The sequence below is a fragment of the Carettochelys insculpta genome, chromosome 1 (assembly GCF_033958435.1).
Source record: "Carettochelys insculpta isolate YL-2023 chromosome 1, ASM3395843v1, whole genome shotgun sequence".
Taxonomy (NCBI): Eukaryota; Metazoa; Chordata; order Testudines; family Carettochelyidae; genus Carettochelys; species Carettochelys insculpta.
Window position 1 is genome coordinate 49,065,940 of NC_134137.1, and position 19,323 is coordinate 49,085,262.

General features: G+C 44.3%; 1 protein-coding gene and 1 non-coding gene across 5 annotated transcripts in view; one reads left to right on the forward strand and one right to left on the reverse strand.

The window, feature by feature from the left end:
• Positions 1-19,323, forward strand: part of CDK8 (cyclin dependent kinase 8) — a 181,643-nt gene that overhangs the window by 57,911 nt on the left and 104,409 nt on the right. The window lies entirely within an intron of this gene.
• LOC142007700 (U2 spliceosomal RNA) lies at positions 12,074-12,257 on the reverse strand. The gene has a single exon (XR_012643979.1). It is a non-coding gene; the product is annotated as a U2 spliceosomal RNA (small nuclear RNA).

Genomic DNA, 19,323 nt, shown 5'->3' on the forward strand with positions numbered 1-19,323 from the left:
GAGGTGGGGGAGGGATTACTTAAAGAAAAAAACAAAAGAAGAGAAAAAAAACCTGTTCTGGGAGAGCTAACATGGAGAATTGCAATTAGCTGCCGTAAGGAATTCTTTCCGACAGTCCAATCTCTCGTTGACTACATAACTTCCAAGATTTGCAGCAAGTGTGGCCGGGGTCCTGTAGACAAGTTTCCTTTAATATACAACCCTGATTCATCCCTGCAGTGTCAACCATTGTTTGTATTGATTTGGAATGTGGTCATGAAGGGGAAATACACTACATGCCCATATAATTAAAGACTGTGCTAATACATGTGATCAAAACTACTGCCTTCCTGCCTTTAAATCTGGCATTTCTGAGCTTTGGAGCCCTTGACCTTGCAACCCTGAAATGTTATGTTATTGTAGTATATTTTTTTTAAATAGTATTGTGGCTTGTTCTGAAAACTGCGTTACAGGTTGTACCTCTCTCTCTTCTGGATTCTCTGGTCTGGTGATATCCGTGTCTGGGAGATGGCTGGTGGCTGGGAGCCGAGGTGCTCCAGCGCAGCCCAGGGAGTTGGGCGGCCAGGAGCAGAGCTGGTCCCTTGTGGCCAAAGATCCCAGAAGTGTGGCTTCCCTTGGCCCAGCAAATTCCCTTTTTTCGGACCGGTCAGGTGCTGAACCAGGGAGGATCAACCTATTTGTTTTAAAAGCAAGAGTAATTAAAAATTGCATTATTTGACATTGGAGTGGAGAGAGAAGAGTGATAGAATGAAAGAAGGGCTGTAATACATATTAGATAAGAGTGGGATCTATGATTCCTCTCTGTCTTGTCCATTTATATTGTTTGTATCTGTTTTAGATGTGTATATACAAAGAAAACTCATGCTAGCAGCCTTACACCAATCAGTCACGGTACATTGTAAACTGCCATCTGTGCATCTAATTAATAAAACCATTTGATATAATCATGTAATGAATTCTTAATGCAAAATTAATAAATGTCAGTTTTGTTAATTAAAAAGATCTTCAAGAGTATAATGTTTCATGACATGCATTTAAGTGCTGGAGTAGTCAAAGGAGGTAGGGAAGCTTGACTTACATGTATAATAAATTTGCATTTCAAAATCTCATCTTTTCCTCAGCAATTGAAACTCCTGTATTTCATCCATCTGGGTAGCTGGAAAGAATACATTTTGAAATATATCTTAATTATTTGTGGACCAAACATCTCTGTTTTGATAACTCTACAAAAACACCTTGTGTTGGTGGAAATACTTGTGTTTTTCTATGACCATGACAGTGCTACTGCCTGGAGTCATGTACTCCATTAGTGTCACCCACTGCAGAATGGTCAAGGACAAGGTACTGAACCAAGTGTGATCTAAGAAGTCCTCAGTTGCAAAGCAGACAGAGGATACCTGCACAAAGGAGGCAGAACGGTTATGTAATGTTAAAGCAGCTGTGAAGAAGGAGAAGGAGAATGCAGCTGATATATGATTTCTAGTCATGGTGTCCATGTCATTGGTTTCAAGCTCTCTGTCATGGACAGTATGGTGACTGTTGTGCACCAGTCTCCTGACTTTTAAAGAAGTCCTGGACAGGCATCTTCCAGTTTTGGGAAACAACCTGAGGAGGGGAAGAGGCTCAGGAGGAAAGAGAAACAAAAAAGCAGTCCAGTAGCACCTTAAAGACTAGCAAAATAATTTATTAGGTGATGAGCTTTCATGGGACGGACCCACTTCTTCAGATCATAGCCATACCAGAACAGACTCAATATTTAAGGCACAGAGAAGCAAAAGTAGTAATCAAGGCTGACAAATCAGAAAAGTTATCATCAAGGTGAGCAAATCAGAGAGCAGAGGGGCAGAATGTGTGTGTGTGTGTGTGTGTGTGTGTGTGTGTCAAGAATTAGGTAAAGCTAAGTATGTAAAAGGTCCTCTATAATGAGCTAGAAAACTGTCATGTTGGTTCAAACTATGTGTTAATGTGTTGAATTTGAATATAAGAGTTCAGCAGCCTCTTTCCAAAGTGTAGTGAAAATTCCTTTTCAGTAGAACACAGACTTTGAGGTCATTAACACAATGGCCCACTCCATTAAAGTGCTGGCTGACAGGTATGTGAATCAGGAGTGTTCTTATGTCAGTTTTGTGCCCATTAATTCTCTGTCTAAGACAGTTTGATATACAAAGCATGTGGGTATTGTTGGCACACGATGGCATATATGATGTTAGTTGAGGAACATGAGAATGTGCCCATGATTCTGTGAATAACCTGGTTAGGTCCAGTGATGGTATCTCCAGAATAGATATGTGGACAAAGTCGCCAACGGGCCTTGTTGCAAGGAAAAGTACCAGGACTGGTGTTCTTGCAATATAGACTGTGGTTGTTGGTGAGAATTCTCATAAGGTTGGGAGGTCGTCTATAGGAGATAACAGGGCTGTCACCTAGGGCCTTCTGGAGTGTGGCATCATGATTAAGGATAGGTTGTAGGTCTTTAATAAAGCGTTGCAGTGGTTTAAGTTGGGGGCTGAAGGTAATGACCAGTGGTGTTCTGTTCTTGACTTTTTTTGGGCCTATCTTGGAGTAGCTGGTCTCTGGGTATTCGTCTGGCCCTGTCGATTTGTGTTTTTATTTCTTCTGGTGGGTAATTCAGGTTTATGAATATTTGGTAGAGATCTTGTAGTTTTTGGTCTCTGTCAGTAGGATCAGAGCAAATGCGATTGTGCCTAAGGGCTTGACTGTAAGCAATGGATCTAGTTGTGTGTGCAGGATGGAAGCTAGAAGCGTGTAGGTAAGTATAGCGATCGGTGGGTTTCCGGTAGAGTGTGGTACCGATCAGGCCATCCTTGATTTGTACTGTAGTGTCCAGGAAGGGTATCTGTCACGTGGAGTAGTTGAGGCATAAGTTGATGGTGGGGTTCAGATTGTTAGTCTTTGTGGAATTCTTCTAGAGTCTCTATACCATGGGTCCAAATCATAAAGATGTCATTAAATGTATTCTAAGTAAAGGAGGGGTACAGGGAACAAGAGCTGAGGAATCGTTGTTCCAGGTCAGCCATAAATATATTAGCATATTGTGGGGCCATGCGGGTGACCATTGCAGTGCCACTGATTTGGAGGTATAAATTTGTCCCCAGACTGGAAATAATTATGGGTGAGAACAAAGTTACAGAGGTCGGATACCAGATAGGCTGTGGTGACAGCAGGGATAGTATTCCTGATTACTTGTAATCCATCTTTGTGTGGAATATTAATGTACAGAGCCTCTGCACCCATAGTAGCAAGGATAGTGTTGTCAGGAACTTTTCCGATGTTTTGTAATTTACTCAGGAAGTCAGTGGTGTCTCGGAGATAGCTGGGAGTGTTGGTGGCTTAGGGTTTGAGGAGGGAGTCCACATAACTGGATAGTCTGGTGGTAAGGGTGCCATTACCCAAAATGATAGGGTGTCTGGGGTTTCCAGGTTTGTGGATTTTGGGAAGTAAATAGAATAATCCAGGTTGGGGCTCAGATGGTGTGTCTGAGTGAATAAGGTTCCGAGTAGCAGCAGGGAGTTCCTTAAGTAGCTATTGTAATTTCTTCTGGAATTCCAAAGTGGGATCAGAGGAGAGAGGTTTGTGAAACTGGTGTTGGAGAGTTGTCTGGCTGCCTCCTGTTCATAGTTTGACTCATTCATAATGACAACAGCACCCCCTTTGTCAGCTGGTTTGATTATAATGTCTGGGTCATTTTTGAGACTCTGGACGGCATAGCATTCAGCATAGTTGAGATTGTCTCACATTTAGTATTGTTTGCATATAATGTCAGTCTGAGCATGGTTGTGGAAGCTTTGTACGTAGAAATCCAGACTTTCACTATGACCGTCAGAGGAAGCCCACATAGAGTTCTTCTTTTGGTGTTGGTTGCGGGGGGTTGAGAGAGTCAGACTGTTGTTCATAGGTGTGTTGGAAGAGTTCTTTTAGATGGAGGCGGTGAAAGACGGCTTTAGGGTCACCACAGAATTGAGTTAAGTTCACGGAGGAAGTGGGGCAGAAAGTAAGACCCTGGCATAAGAGAGAGACTTCTGCTGGGCTGAGTTGGTAGCTGGAAATGTTAACAACATTGTTTAGCTGAGCTATGGTTGTTGTAGTGTCCTGAGGTATGAAGTAACTTAGAAAATTTATTGTCTTTTTTTCTTTTGTAGAAAGTGGAAGTGTGTTTTATAGATTTTTTTTTTTTTTTTTTTTTTTTTTTTTTTGTCGTCTAGTATAAGTAAAGTCTCATTCTGTGGGGTCTTGCGTGGATGCCTGATTTGTTGATGAGAATTTCAAGTTGAGTTCATTTTTAATCATCTTTTGTTTATTGTAAAGGATTTTGATCAAATGGTTCCTCAATTTCTTAGAGAGCGTGTGGCATAGATGCTCGCTGTAGTCGGTGTAGTACGTTGATTGTAATGGGTTTTTCACTGTCAGTGCCTTGGGTACAATGTCCATTTTCTTGCATTTGGAGAGAAAGATGATGTCTGTCTGGATCTGGGCAAGTTTTTTCATGTAGTTGACGGATCTGGCTTTCAGTCATGGTCAGCAGACTCTTTCCATACCTGGAAACATCTGTCCTCGCTGTAATAGAGCTTTTGGTTCAAGGATGGGACTTAATGAATTTGAGTATTTTGATCAAAAACAGACTTGTTCAGTCACACCAACTTCCCCATTTATTTTGGTAGAACAGTTTCAGTACTAATGTAAAACTGAATTCTGTTAAATTGTTAATTGAAATACTGACCCTAGTAAATTTATATTATTGCAATATTTTTCTCTTTTCCTTTCCCTTTCTCCTTTCCCCTCTTCCTGATGGCCACACCTATGCTTATCCAACATGCTAAACATTGTGATGTGTACCTCTTACATGATTTTGGCTAAATATTGTGCAGGGTGAACCTCTCTAGTCTGGAACTCTCTCCTGGCAAGATCCGTACTTCGCCATGATTTTAGTTAGCTAGATGACCACTTATTATGAGTGTGGCCAAGTTTCCCACTGTTCCATAAAGTTTGTTTACAGCCACCAGTCCTGGTTCTCACTGTTCTGTGCAATTGTTTAGCTCTAATTTACCCCTAAAAGTCTTCTAAAAGCCCAGTAAGCAGGAGAAGTGTTGGTAATTTGCTAGACACCACTACTAAACTCTGTGGTCCAGCAAATTCTCTCATTGAGCGCTGGTCAGGTCCTAAGGGTGCCGGATGAGAGAGGTTCAACCTGTGCTATATTGATCTTCTAGTAGAACATCGTTTAAAATTATCTAGTGATGTATACCACCTTGCTTTTTCTTTTTCATTTATTTTTCACTGATGAAATAACTTCATGATAGAGAGAAGCAGCATAAAAAAAGTTGTTGGTTTACATAAGATTTCATGCACATCATTTCTAATTTTGCATTTACATAGAACTTCTGAGGCCTCAATGTATTATAGATATGTAAACTGAACCTTTCCTCAGTCCTGCAAGATGGGTAAGATACATATAGGGAAACGGAGGTACAGAGAAGTGAAGTGTCTCAGCTAACATCACATAGGAAATCAGTCCAAAACTCCTGACCTTCCCACTCCTCTAACTGCAGGGTTTTTCAGAATAACTTATTTCAAAGTTCTAATATTGAAACATCATTTTTGATCACACTGCAAGAGCATTTTGAAGTGGAGCATTCACACTAAACAGCTCAACTTGGAAATAAGAGCAGTGATGATGTGATGTCTTCCTGGAGGCCAATTAAGCCATAATTACCTCTGCTTAATACACACTGAGGCTATGTCTACGCTATGAGAACTTTAACTTTTAATAAATTTAATTTCTTAAATTTGAATTCATAATATCAACATTGTGTCCACAGACTTCCTGGAAATTTGACCCTCTACTTCTCCATTTTGAGGTTTGTGTCCCCATTGCTTTATCCTAGTTCAGCTGTGTGAGCAATGCATTGTGGGTACCTGTCCCACAGTGCCTTAGTCCTGGTTGCTTGAGGGTGTTTGATTTCACTATCCCAGAATGCAAAGTACTGTTCCAGAATTCAGAGCACCCAGTAACCACATGAAAAAAAACAGGAGACAGTGCTAGCACAATCATGGAACCTCAAATGCTTCAAGTCATTGCACACCGTTACAGCAACTTCATGGACAGTCCAGCAATTTTTGTGTAGATTGCAAAGTGAGATGGTGGTTGACTAGTATGATGATGATGAAGGTTTTGAAGAGGAAATCTTTCTATTGTCCAAGAATTCACAATTGCTGGCTGTGCTGAATGCATTGCTGACAGTGGAGCAGCAGTTTTGGACTCGTGCAAGCAGCACATGCTGGTGGGGCCATATCATTTTGGAGTCCTGGGATGAGAAGCAGTGGCTGCAGAAGTTTTACATCTGCAAGTCCACTTTTATGGAACTTTGTGATGTGCTGGTGTCTGCCCTGAAGTGCAGCAACACAAGAATGAGGCTGGCTTTAACAGTTCAGAAGTGAGTGGCAATCGCTCTATGGATATTTGCAATGCCTAACAGTTACTGGTCAGTGGCAAGTCAATTTGGTGTGGGCAGATCTACAGTGGGATCTGTGGTGATGCAGATGGCCCATGCAATCTGTTGGTGTCTCTTCAGGAAGACTGTGACTCTGGGAGATGTACAAGCCATAGTGGATGGCTTTGATGACCAGGGGTTTCCTAACTTTGGTGGGGCAATAGATGGCTCTCAAATCCCCATCATGGCCCCAGCCCACCTAGCCTCTGAGTATATAAACAGAAAGGGGTGCCTCTCCTTGGTATTTCAGGCATTGGTAGATCACAAAGATCATTTCACCAGTGTCAGTGTGGGATGGTTGGGAAAGGTTCATGATGCACGCATCTTCTGAAATTCTGGGCTGTACGGAAGGCTCATGGATGGGAATTGTTTCCCAGAGAGGAACATGGAGATGTCTATTGTAATATTTGTTGACCCTGCTTGTCTTCTGTTCCCTTGTCTTATGAAACCCTACACAGGAGCCCTGGACCACCTCTAAGAAAACTTCGGTCAAAGAGTCAGCAAGTTGCAGAATGGCAGTTAAATGCTCTTTAGGCTGTTTAAAAGTGAGGTTCAGATGCCTATTGACCTGTTTGGACCTTTATGAAACTAATATCCCCACCATGATTACGGCATGCATTATTTTGAATAACGTGTGAATCCAGGTGGGAGAATTTCCTGAATGCCTGGAATATCGAGGCTGAGGCCATTGGCCATGTAGACAGCTGTGAGTGAGCCATGCCTTTCACCAATAACCTTGTGTAGTCAGCAGCAACCAGGGATGCCTTAAAAATAGCTTCATAAATGATCTGCCATGCATATGATGACTATGTATTTCTCTGCTGTCATAATAACCAACTCCCACTCGCTAAACTCACTTGTACTCCCTACCAAATGCAAACCAGTTCATCAAACCATGTCTTACATGAGTGCTTTTACTTGGTGGGAGAGGGTTAAGTTGCAGGCAGAATAATGGATGTGGAGGGAGGGTTATTTCCCTTTTTTTAAAAAAAAAAAAAAAGGGGGGGGGCGGCAACTGTGCTCTTGGCTCTCTTCATCCCCACCCACGTGCCTCTGCTGCAAATCCTCTGTGGACCTTGGCATGGCAGCAGAGCTATCAGCCCCCAGCACTCCCACCCTGTTCCCAGCAATGATTTGTGCACCCTACCACTTGTACATGTCAAAAAATCACAACAAGCTCAAAAGAAGGAGTTTATTTGGGGTGGAAGAGAGGTTTAAGCAGCAGGGAAAAGTATGGTCGAAGTTGTTGGAATAGCCTTTTGCAGTGGCCCTTGAGGCTGTAGAAGCAGGCTGTCCTTTCCCTCCTTCCCTCCCTCCCCACAGTTGGGGACCATGATGATGGAGGATGGGTGACCTATCTTCAGGGCACTCCCAGCTGCTGCGTTGGGAGGCCCTCTGCAGCTCCAGCATGGAGCACAGGACCACCATTTGGTCGATCACTGCTGTTATGAGCTTTGCCATGTTTTCCATCTGCTTTGCGGCTTGCTGCCTCTGGAAGTCAAGCATACTCTGCCACCACGCTACTATACTGTGATGCCACTGTGCTGCCTCCCTTTTCATGTCACTGTTCTCTGCTTCAAACCACTGCATGTGCTATAGGATCAGAAGGGCTTGCACCTTTTATGCTTCCTCAGCCTGAATCCCATGCTGGGAATGACTGCTGGAAAGTGAGGGTCACAATCGAGCTACAATTCACACTAAGCCCTTTTACCCATGGAATGAATGGGCCTCTGTCTCTGCTTTTGGGGAAGTTTTTGTACAAGGCTGCTTAAGGCTTAAGAATGGTGTTCAAGGCATTCATTTATCCAGAACAATTCGTTGTGCACATGATGAGTTATTGTCCACTTTATGGGGGGAGGGAGGAGCAGTGAAGAAGGCTAAGTCGTCTTTTGTCCAGGAGCAGGGGAAAAACTTTTTTCAGCCTGTTTCTGGAGCAATCCTTTGCAAGTAGTGAGGACCACAAAGCCTGTCAGCTGTGTAGTGAGGGGGAATTGTGGGGAAGGATTTGATTCCAGGTGCATAGACTGCTAGGTGTGTAGGGAACCCTGTAAATTGGGGGAGGGAAAAAAAAAGCTGGGGGTGGGGTGTCCCAGCCATCTGCTGGGTCTGGGTAAAAACATTCCTTGGCAGTCAGCAGAGCAACCCTCATCAGGGAGGAAAGGCCGTGTAAGGGAGGGCAAACCCACGTGTGCTGCACATGGTGGCTTGCAGTAGTAGGGTCCTCAGAGCCTGGCAGCTGCATGTTGAGAGGGAAGGGTGGGGTATGGATGGCTGGGTTCGGAGGGATCCCTGTAAATTTGAAAAAAAAAATGCAGGGGGGAAGGGAAGTGGGAGGGGAGAAGGCCCGGAGAGCCTGCCACCTATGCAGAGGTGGGAAGACAGACCTCATGCCAGCCACCTAGTGTGGCAGTGCACTCCAGGGAAATACAAAAGGGCAGGAATCATTGCAAAAAAAAAAAAAAATTGCAATCCAAATTCCCATGCTGCTTCAGGTTGCCAAAAAAAGACATCACCTTCCTAAAACTCACAGATATCAAGAAAGCAGAGCTGGTCATCCTATGTGACCACAAGCTTGGAAAATTTGCCAAAATGCTGTGTGGTGCCATCGTGATCTGGTTGCCTGGCATGGCAAGGTGTCCTATTGTGGAAGCCTCACTAAATCAGGGTTCCTGGATGAGGCCTTTGAGGAACTCTCCAACAAGGATAAGTGCTCCATCCCCAGATATATTAACATGCTGTACTGAGGGGCACAGATGCATAGAAAACCTGTATCCATGCCTATGCTTATATTCACCCACAACCCACTTTTAGCATTCAGACAGAAATACTCAACAGAACAGCTTGGTCCCCAGGGGTCGGGGACTGGCGTGGGATGGGGTGAGAAGGACCAGTTCCAGCTCTAGGGCAGAGAGATCCAGAATGTTAGAAGGAACTTCCTTAGGCCTCTGCTGGTTGCTCCTATACTTCTCTCCAGTGGCTTCTTCCTCCTGGCCCTCCAGTTGCATTCAGGTCACCTCGGACTTCAGACTGGGGCCTCCACAAGTGTTGTAATGAATACTGAGCTGTGTGGTGGGTCATCTCCCCCCACCACCACCCAAGAAGCATGTGCAGCTGTTCATAATTGCAGCATAATCTGTGGAGATGACCTGGAGTGCTGTCTGGCTTCCCGGATTCTGTGATAGGCCTGCTGGACTTTTCACCTTAACCCAGCACTGTGTAGAGTCCTGGGAGTAACTTCTGGTGGTTGTCAACTGCAAGATTTCATCATATATATTCACGATTCTCTTGGACACCCGAAATCTGCTCACCACTGATTCATCTCCCCAAATTGCAAGAAGATCCAGAATCTCCTGAAGAGTTCATGCTCGAGGTCTCTTGCGCTGGGAAGGTCACTACCCTGAGTGCTCATGATTGAAGAGATGGCTACCGATGCAGTGCGTTATGATGGGTAAAAGAAAACTTTCGTTATGGGAGCCGTTTATATTTCAAGGAGTGGGTGCTCATGAATTCAAATTCTCAGTCTTACTGTGACCTCCTTCCTGCGCACCTGGAGAACAGGAGCTGTACCTCATGGTCAACCACATAGCTTTGTGGGATACGTACAGGACACTTCTGGAGGTTAATAAATTTGATTTGGAAATATGGTGCTTCCACACTGGCCTTTATTTGAAATTTGAAATTAGAAATTGACACTACGCCCAGCCAGTATAGATGACATATCTATATTAGTGCTCCCTAATTCGAACAAATGGTATTGACAGTGACGTTTTAATATCGAGCTCACTTAAATTCGAATGTATGTCAGTGATGTAGCTGGAGTCAGTTTCCAAATTGAAGGGTGGTGGGGGAGGGGCCAGTAAAAGTCAGTTATTTTGGTTGTGTACTATTGAGTTAAATGCCTGGTTAATCTAGAATAATAAGATTTGCAAAGGGGTTTTCCCCCCAGAAAAAGTTTTCCTCACCAAAAAAACAAACAGAAAAACCCAGCATAGCTGAGCCTTTAAATAAAATACAATGCTTCCTCCCTTTTTAGAGGGGGCATGACATGGCTTGGCCCCATTTCTTTCCTCCTACTCCTAACTTGACACGTGGAAGCACATCTGGAGGCCCAGGATTTTGAATGGGGAAGGTGGTCCCAAGCTGCAAAGGAGAATCCCAACTTGTATATTAAAGAATGATATCAGGGATCTGCAACCAAAATAGCGAGAAGAGCTGTTTGTTCTTAAATTCGTTTACAAGATCAATACTTCAAGAACCACAATGCACATAAATGAGACAGTCCTTAAACAATAATGTCAAACTGCACTTTTTATCACCCCTCTTTTAAGAAAGTTGTTGCCCCATCTCCAAGCTTTACCCGCCCCGCCATCCCCAGGCTTAATCCCATCACCCACAAACACCACCCCACACCAGGCTTACACCCTCCTATCCCCAGGATTTAGCTGCCTGAGATGACCGCCTCTCCCACTGCTGCCCCTGCTACCTGGGTGTTTGCTTTAATTGCTGTTCAAAGGGGAGCAACTGATTTTCAGGTGGGAGAAGCTGAAAGCCCAGGGTGAGGGGGCAGACACCCTGCAGTGCCCTGAGGTGAGAGGAACGTCAGTGGCGGGTGCACACCCTGGGCTTGACACAACCATGGCAAGCCACACAGTCAGCCCCACTTGCGCTGGTTTGAGCATGGTGGAGGTTTGAGCAGCCCTTTACATTGTACAGCAGCTACCTCATGACTGGGAGGCAGAGCCCTCTCACCCTCCCTCTGCTGGCCGCCAGCTGCCCAGCCTCTTCCTCCTCCTCTTCCCCATCATGGCTCTGGCAGGGGAGGCTTGTCGCCCCGCCCCCTCACGCAGTGTATGGGCAGCTGCTAGCTTCCTCTTCTGGGGCGCTCTCCTGCTGTTGACATCATTTGTGGCTCTGGAGGCTACTGCTGCTTAACCTCCCCACCCCCCGCGCCCAGCCTGTTTTAATGGTAGGCTTTGTTTAAGCAGCAGCAGCCTGCAGGGTGCGGTACTGCTTGATTTAAATTCTGTCCAGATTATAGAACTAAGACCGCAGGTTTGTGTAAGTAACAAACTTTGATCTGTAGGCTTGTTACTTATACAATCGCTTAAAATCTGATAAATATTTTACTTTAAAAAGTGTTTTGGTTGGAGTGGTTGAGAAATCTGCTTCGTGCATAAAAGCTGATGCATGTCCTCTCCACATCACAGGAGCAGCAAACTGGGTAATAAACTTACACTGGGCAGGCTTCTGACCAGGGCAGGACAGGACAGTACAGTACAGTCCTGAGGTCAGGCCAGGGTACAGCAACACCAGCAGGGGTGCCAAGAGCAGCTAAAGCTACCAACCATCACCTAAATGGTAAAGCTCTGCATCCTTGTTTATTAATGAAACTGTTGTGAGTAAGAATATTAGCGACTTTAAAAAGTATCAGCAGTACTTGGACCACAGAGTTCAAAAAGTCAAATTTTGGCACTGTGGCTTGGAAAGGGTGCTGATTCCAGGTCTATTCTGAGGAGCTGAGGAACTGGCTGGAATGCCTGTGGTTGGTTCATAAGTGGCTAAGAGAAGTATGTAACTCAGCTGGATGAACTGCAATAACATGCTGATGCATGAAGCAGCTGGAGCAAGCTCCTACATTAGTTTCCACTTTCAAAAATCCACATAGTATGCAGTTCTCGCAGAGAGAGCGTACCAGGTATTACACTGATAAGAACAGGAACTGCTTGTGGATGGCTGTGTAAATGCAGTACCTGGAGAAGTTTGCGGCTTGCCACAGGGTGACAATGTAAGAGAGGGAACACAGATTGCAACCCAGAGAACCTGTACAGAAGTGCATGCTGGGTGGTGGGGTAAAAAGTCTGGCTGTCAACCTTGGGCAGCTGAGGCTCATGCAGAAAGGCTTGCAAACCCTGAATTAGAGGATAAAGGGGGACAGCTTGAGCCCCAGCCTCCCAAAGCTGAGAGGCAGAGCCATTGCCCACCCTGCTGTGACAGCAAGACCCTGGGCTGAGAGCCAGAGCTATGGTTTATCTTTCTCTGAGGGTAGGAGACTGAGCTGAAAGCCCATCCTGCCCCATTCTGATAGTGAGTGCCCAGGCCGATTGCTGGACCCACAACCCGTTGTTCTCTACAGCGCAAGAAGCAGCCTTGCTGGGCTCTGCGAGGCTCTTGACTAGTTCCAACAAGGTTCACTTAGCGACTATGGCATGTCAGACTTCCATTGCATGAGGTTCCTGCCCCGCCCCCCAAATTGACATTATCAGCAGCATGCTACAAGGAACCAATATTTTTATAAGAGAACATTTATAAGTCCTCAATATGTTGTGTGTGATGACAGTATGTGGGCCCACAGACTACGCCAACATCTTGAAATAACTGCTTTAAGCCCTATGCAGTTTTTTTAGCGGAAATGCAGTTAACAGGACAACAAACATGGAAATATTCAGCACTGCATTGTTAACATGAAGGATACAGAGGTTTCTTACTTTCTTTAATACATTGCCAAATCTGGTAAACTGCACAGCTTGTGGGAGAAACTACTTTCAGCTAGAAAGGAGAGGAAGCAGCGGTACAGATAGATGTGATTCCACTTTCTAATGAAAGTTTCATATCTGTGTCCATCTCTGCAATACAGCATGAAAGAGCAGCTTCTAAAGTGTTTATCAGAGCCCATATTAAATTCACATAACTAAATACCAATTTATAACAAATGCTTCACAGGTACTGGCGTGTGTTTGTTTTGCTACAGCACCAGAATTAAAAGAGGAATTTCTGTTTTGCCAGCCACTTTCAACACAAGCAACAGGTGAGGGGCTGCTTAAACTACTGAATAATTTTGTCCAAAACACAGGACTTGAATGTCAATGGGATTGTGAGAAAGATATATAGGATGTTGGTCCTACAGCAGCCTGGAATCATAGCAAGCTCCATAGACAGGCATTGGCTACCACAAAGATGCCAGAGGAGCAATGGTCTTTTAGTAACAGTAAAAATTATAAACTTTATAATCATCATCAACAGCAACCATGGGCTCAATGCCTATTGTTATCTCATGCCTTCCTTACTATTTCCTTCTGTCTTTCTCTGCCCAGTGTGAAGTGGCTTAGTTTCTGTAGACTAGCTCCACACCAATCTACTATGTCAGCTACCATTTCTTTTTGGGGTCTGCCTCTCCAATTTGAACTGTCCATTATGCCAAATACTGGGGTCCTGACTTTTCGTTTCTCATTCCTTCTGCAGATATGCCCAAATGGCTGTAATGTCCATTGTATAACCTTCTGCAGTAGGTTCTCTTTTGGGTGTATCTTCCCATATAATTCCTCGTTGGAGACCTTGCGTCCATCGTGTTCTCAGGATCTTTCTGTAACTCCTCTCAAACGCCAATGTCCTTCTCTCTGAATCTTTCGTTATCACTGATATCTCACATCCATACAACATGTTGCTGAATACATGCATTTTCAAGATGCTCAGCTTCATTCCTAAGCTAATTGCTTTGCTTTTCCAGATCTTATCCACCACCTTGAAATTTGCTCGTTTTTGCTATTCTAGTTTATTTCCTTCTTACAGTCTAGATCTTGTGTTAATGTTGCTCCCCATATATGTGAACTTCTGTATGTTCTCTAGTTCAATCCTGTCTACACTGATCTTCCTATTTCCTTAACTCTGAATGCCATTGTTTTTGTTTTATCAATGTTCATAATCGGTCTGCACCGCTTTCTTTCCTTGTTCAGCACCTGCACTGTTCTTGCGAGCTTCTCTTCATCTTCCTAGATGATTACATCATCCGCGAACCTCAAGTTGTTTGTTCTCTTCCCGTGCACTGATAGCCCATCTGTCTCTTCCTTGGTCTTGTCCATCGCTCTCTTTGGTGTGTGATGATACTCGGCTATACTGGATCTCCTTGTCTCTTACCTCTACTCACTCTAAACCACCTTCCCAACTCTCCGCATGTTCTTGGTGCTGCTTCTTCATTGTCATGTCTTTCAACAACCTATCAGTCTACTATCCACTCCGTATGACTTCAACACCGTCTAAGTCTCAGTCTCTCTGTATCATTTTCAGCGCCTTGCCTAGATGATCCATTAGGGCAATCATGCTGTTTTTCTTGCACTCCAATGTGCTTTCTTTTTTGTGTATTGTCATTAGCATGGTTCTTGTCCATTCCTGGTGTGCCTTCCCTTTTTTTCAAACTGTATTACATAGTTGGTGTATTTTCTGAATCATACTTCTTCTGCTGTATTTGATCTCCTGTGATCTTCTTTCCAGGGCTCTTGTTCTTTAGTTTCGCTGCTCTTTCTACTTCCTTCTTTGAAATATCAGTCTCACTCTTGATGCTCGGCGAAGATATTGCAGTTTTTCGATCAGCGCTTTTTAACTCTTGGGTTCAGCTGTGCTTTGTACAGATCAGTGCAAAAAAAATCCATTGCTGCATAACCTTCTTGTTCATGAGCTCCTTGTCCTAGATCGCCATCTGCTTTGGCTGCTGCTTCCTGTTAATATGCCTAATAATCCTATACACCTCCCTACTCTTAAACTCACCGTAATACCTCTGTGTCTTCACACTGCTCCTCTAATCATTTTTCTTTATCCGTTCTGGCTGCTTTCTTGCCTCATTGCATTTCACTCTTATATTGCTGTTCCACCCTCAGAAACATCCTGTCTGGTCTTCAGTGCTCTATTTTTTAGGACCAACTTTAGTGTCTCCTGTGTAATCCACTTATTGATCTTCTGGAACCGTGTGCTCAATTGCCTCTTCAATTGCCGTGGCTATCCCTTCAACTCTCTCTTATCTAGCTTTTCCTCTGTGCCTCCATTCCTGATCTGTGCTGCTCTGTATGCATTCCATATTTCTTCCTTGCCTAGCGTTGCTGTGACTCTTCTTAAGTGGTGTCTTACACTTCCTCTTGAGTCTGATCATTTTTTTGCTTTATGTGAAGAGAGGGGGGCAGTCTTCATGCAGTTATGACATGCAGAAGTTCACTGTTCTGGAGCAAGGTGCTGAAAACACTACATGAGCCATGTGAGCAAGTGTGTATTTTTCTTACTGATAGCTCTCCACTTATACCGCATTTCAGTGACTCTCAGGTAATATCCTTGTCATATCCAGCAGATGTTTGTAACCAGTGCTTTTTTCCTCGCCTTTTCTCACCCCCACACCCAGGTTCCCATGTCTGAGGCTGCTGGAGGAGCGGCGAGGGGTCCAGCTCCTGCTGCCGCAGGGCAAACAGTGGTTCTGGCTGCCAGCCCCACTCTGCCACAGGGCACAGGGTATCCAGGTCCCATCCCACAGCAGCAGCCCGGTGCCCGTATTGCTGTGGGATCTGTGGGGCTTCCTGGTCCCTGCCTGAGGGCAGCTGCCTGCCTGCCACACTGTTGTGGGTTGGTGGGTGCTGTGGCAGCCCCACAGCTGGTAGCCGGCTAGGGTACTGAGGAGGTGTTGGTATGCATTTACTGGTGCGTACTGCCACAAAAAAACAAACAAACAAAACAAGACAAAAACAAACAAACAAACAAAAAACCCTGTAGGTGACTGCATTCTCCAAATGGGTCACTTCAGGGAGGCAGTGCAAATGTTTTCATTGCTAATGACTGGATAGCATTCACTAAAAACAGTTGAATTGTGGTCTTCACATCTGCAGCAGGGATCTCTTTCTCTGTTTTCAACACTAGAGGAGGTTTTGCAACAGTGCAGTTGATGGTATCTAGGACATACTTGTTCAGCATTTATTGGGACTGCAGGAGCAGTTTTATGAATACTTTCCTGAAGAGGGCCAAGAAAACTAATCAGTGGATCAGAAACCCATTCGGTTTTTAGAAGAACTCCACAAATATGCTGGCTTCAGATGAGGAGGAAAGTTTTTATGGACCTGTCAAGCAACAGGGAACTTCAGCACAAATTTTTAAAAATGCCAGTTGTAGACTTTTGGTTATCCCATACCAGGTTCTAAAGTCTTTACTTTTTCATCCACCTACCTATGAGTCAGCCTTCTCAGCACTAACCACAATCAAAACCAAGTATTGCCCCCAGCTTGCTGTTGAAGATGGCTTACATCTCTTCCTTTCTATGCTACATCTCCAAACTCTACTAGTTTGTGCAATGAGGTGATAAATACACCCATCCCACTGATAGGATAAGACAGATGGTTATTTTGAATCAATATATCGTTTGGTAGCATGGTTCTAAAATGTTTTGAAATTTTATCTGCTTCCATTTGCACAGTTTTGCACTTAAAATTATTACTTCTGAAACATTCTGATCTATAATTGATCAAATTTCCAATTTTTTTTGCAATATATAGGATTTTTTTTTCAGGGTTTCAGTGAACTGAGATGGGGCAGTATTTTCTTTTTCATAGCTTAGGGAGGCTCACTATGACAAAGCTTGAGAAGTATTGCTTTAGAGTTGTTCTTTGTCCTGTTGTGCTCCCTTAGTCACCTGAGCAGCACTTGGGGTGCAGAAACCATATATATATAGCAGGAGTATCCAAGTAAGAGATGATGTATCTAGCTCCTGTGCATCCCTCCCCATAGCTTCACATGGGATGAGGATGGAAGTGGCTGGGAACATGCTGAATGCTGGTCATCTCCAGTGCTGCGTGGTTCCTCAGGGACTACACGTAGTACCTGTGTGCAAGACAGCTCTGTCTGTATAGGAGCTGGAACAAGAAATCAGGGAGCCATAACTGGTTAGCTTCTCATTTTCCATTCTATTGAGCTGCCCTGGGTGGAGGGGAGATGTCCTTTGTTAGATAGTCTTTCAGGCTGAGGCAGAACCAGCTAAGCTCCTGTGCTGCTTTCCCTTCTGTCTTCCTTAAACTTTTGGAGAGAAAAGCAATGGAGATATACTACTTCATTTTCTTCTGCATGTATGGGGAGCTGCCACAGTGCTGCTCAGAGCACTCCAGTTACATTACAGTTGTTCCTGGGAGGCAGCTGGATAGGTGGTTCCTCCTACCTCATAACAATGAGTTGATTCAAACAGCTATATTTTTAGAAACCTGCAGTATTTGGCTCATTTTCACTTTGTGACCAAGCATACATTTGGTGACAGCAGTCATGTTTAAGGACCACAAAACAGGGATGGGCATCAATGACATTTTTTATTGGTGGGGACTAGAGTTGGAGGGAGAAAAGAACATGCTTGACTTCAGATGCAGTGTGGTTTTTAATCTTTCCTCGTTGGAGTCTCTGGATGAAGTAGGAACCCAAGTGGGATACATAAGCAGTTCATAAAAACAATTTTCTAGTGTAATCAACAATCAGATGTTACCTTCCTTCATCCTGCCACAGTAGTACTCTACAAAGAACTAAGTGACTTTGTAAAACCAAGAAGTCAACTAAATGTTTCCAGGGTTTGCTACAGGAACTGTATTTTTTTTTTTAACTGAATAGTGACTGAAGTACACAAAAGAGTATATATTCAGGTGTACTGCTAAAATAAAATTACTTAAATCATAGCTCCTTCAAAAAGGTGGAAACTACACTTCTGCCAAGTGAATGAACTTCTTCTGGTTGTAGTATGGGGCTGCCTCTGCCATTACGTGCAAGGGGAACTAAATGTCAGTTGCCTGACCATGTTAGCATTTCTGAGACACCTCATTAACCATTACTTAAGTCTTTTCCTATATGTATCTTTATGGAATCCACCTGTTTATTCCACTTATCAAGTTTTAATGATTTCCAGTGGCTGTATGCTGAAGCTAGTGACAGTGTACATTCTGTTTGTATGGTGCTATAGCATTGCCTCATCACTGTTCAGCATGTTCATTCCCATGACCCTTCACCTCCTTGATGTCAAGCGTCGAGGGTGGAGTGAACATTGCTATAGAATGAACAAGACGCTTTTCAGTCTGAGGAGACTGAGGGCTAAAGGCAAGACCTCCACCATGGAGCTCCACCACATGGATGACTGGATGTTTGCTACTCTTTCTGTCAGTCCTTCAGACCATCTTAAGTGCCTTTGTTGAAGCATATGAGAACCTCAGCCTCACACTGAACATCAAAAAGACCCAGGAGCCCCACCAGTCCTCACCGACGGGACAGTCTTAGGTACCTTCTGTTGACATTAGTGAAGAACTGTTGGAAAATGTGGAACACTTCCCATACTTTGGAAGTCAGCTTTCCACTAAAGTTGACATTGATGCAGAAATTCTGCATTGTCTGAGCCACGTGAGTTCTGCTTTCACCCGCTTGAGACGGTGTCTTTGAGAACTGGGACATCTATCTCAAGACAAAGCTGCTTGTTTCTTCTTCGAGTGTCCCCGTGGGTGCTCCACATTAGGTGTCGGGCTCGCCCGGCGCCGCAGATCGGATCTTCCAAGCAGTTTCTGCTGGACCGCGCATGCGCCGGCGCGCGCCACTCCCTTGCACGCTCCTGGCCACGTGCACGATCCGGTCCCCGCCAGTTCCTCTTAACCGCCGTCGGCTGCAGACGGAATCCGACTAGGCTACGGCCAAGTTAGCGTATTCAATGGTTTTTAGTTGTTTTCTTTAAAAGTTTTCAAGTTCTTAGGCTATTGTTAAGTTAGCCAGTTATTTTCAAAAAAACAAAAAAAAAAAACAACAAAAAACAAGAAACAACAAGCGGGACGGCATTCAGTCCAGTCCTAGTAACAAGCGGAGCACCGGAGGCCGGGAGCCTAGGGCCATTAGCCCTCCTGCCGCGGCAGGCTATCGGAGAGGGGGAAAACAGCACAGAGAAGGTGCTAAGTACCCCATTAACAACTAAAAGACTCACCAACAATGTCCTGTTCAGGATTCAAGAAATGTGAGTCTTGCCGAGAGGCAATGCCAGCGTCTGATTGGCACAGTCACT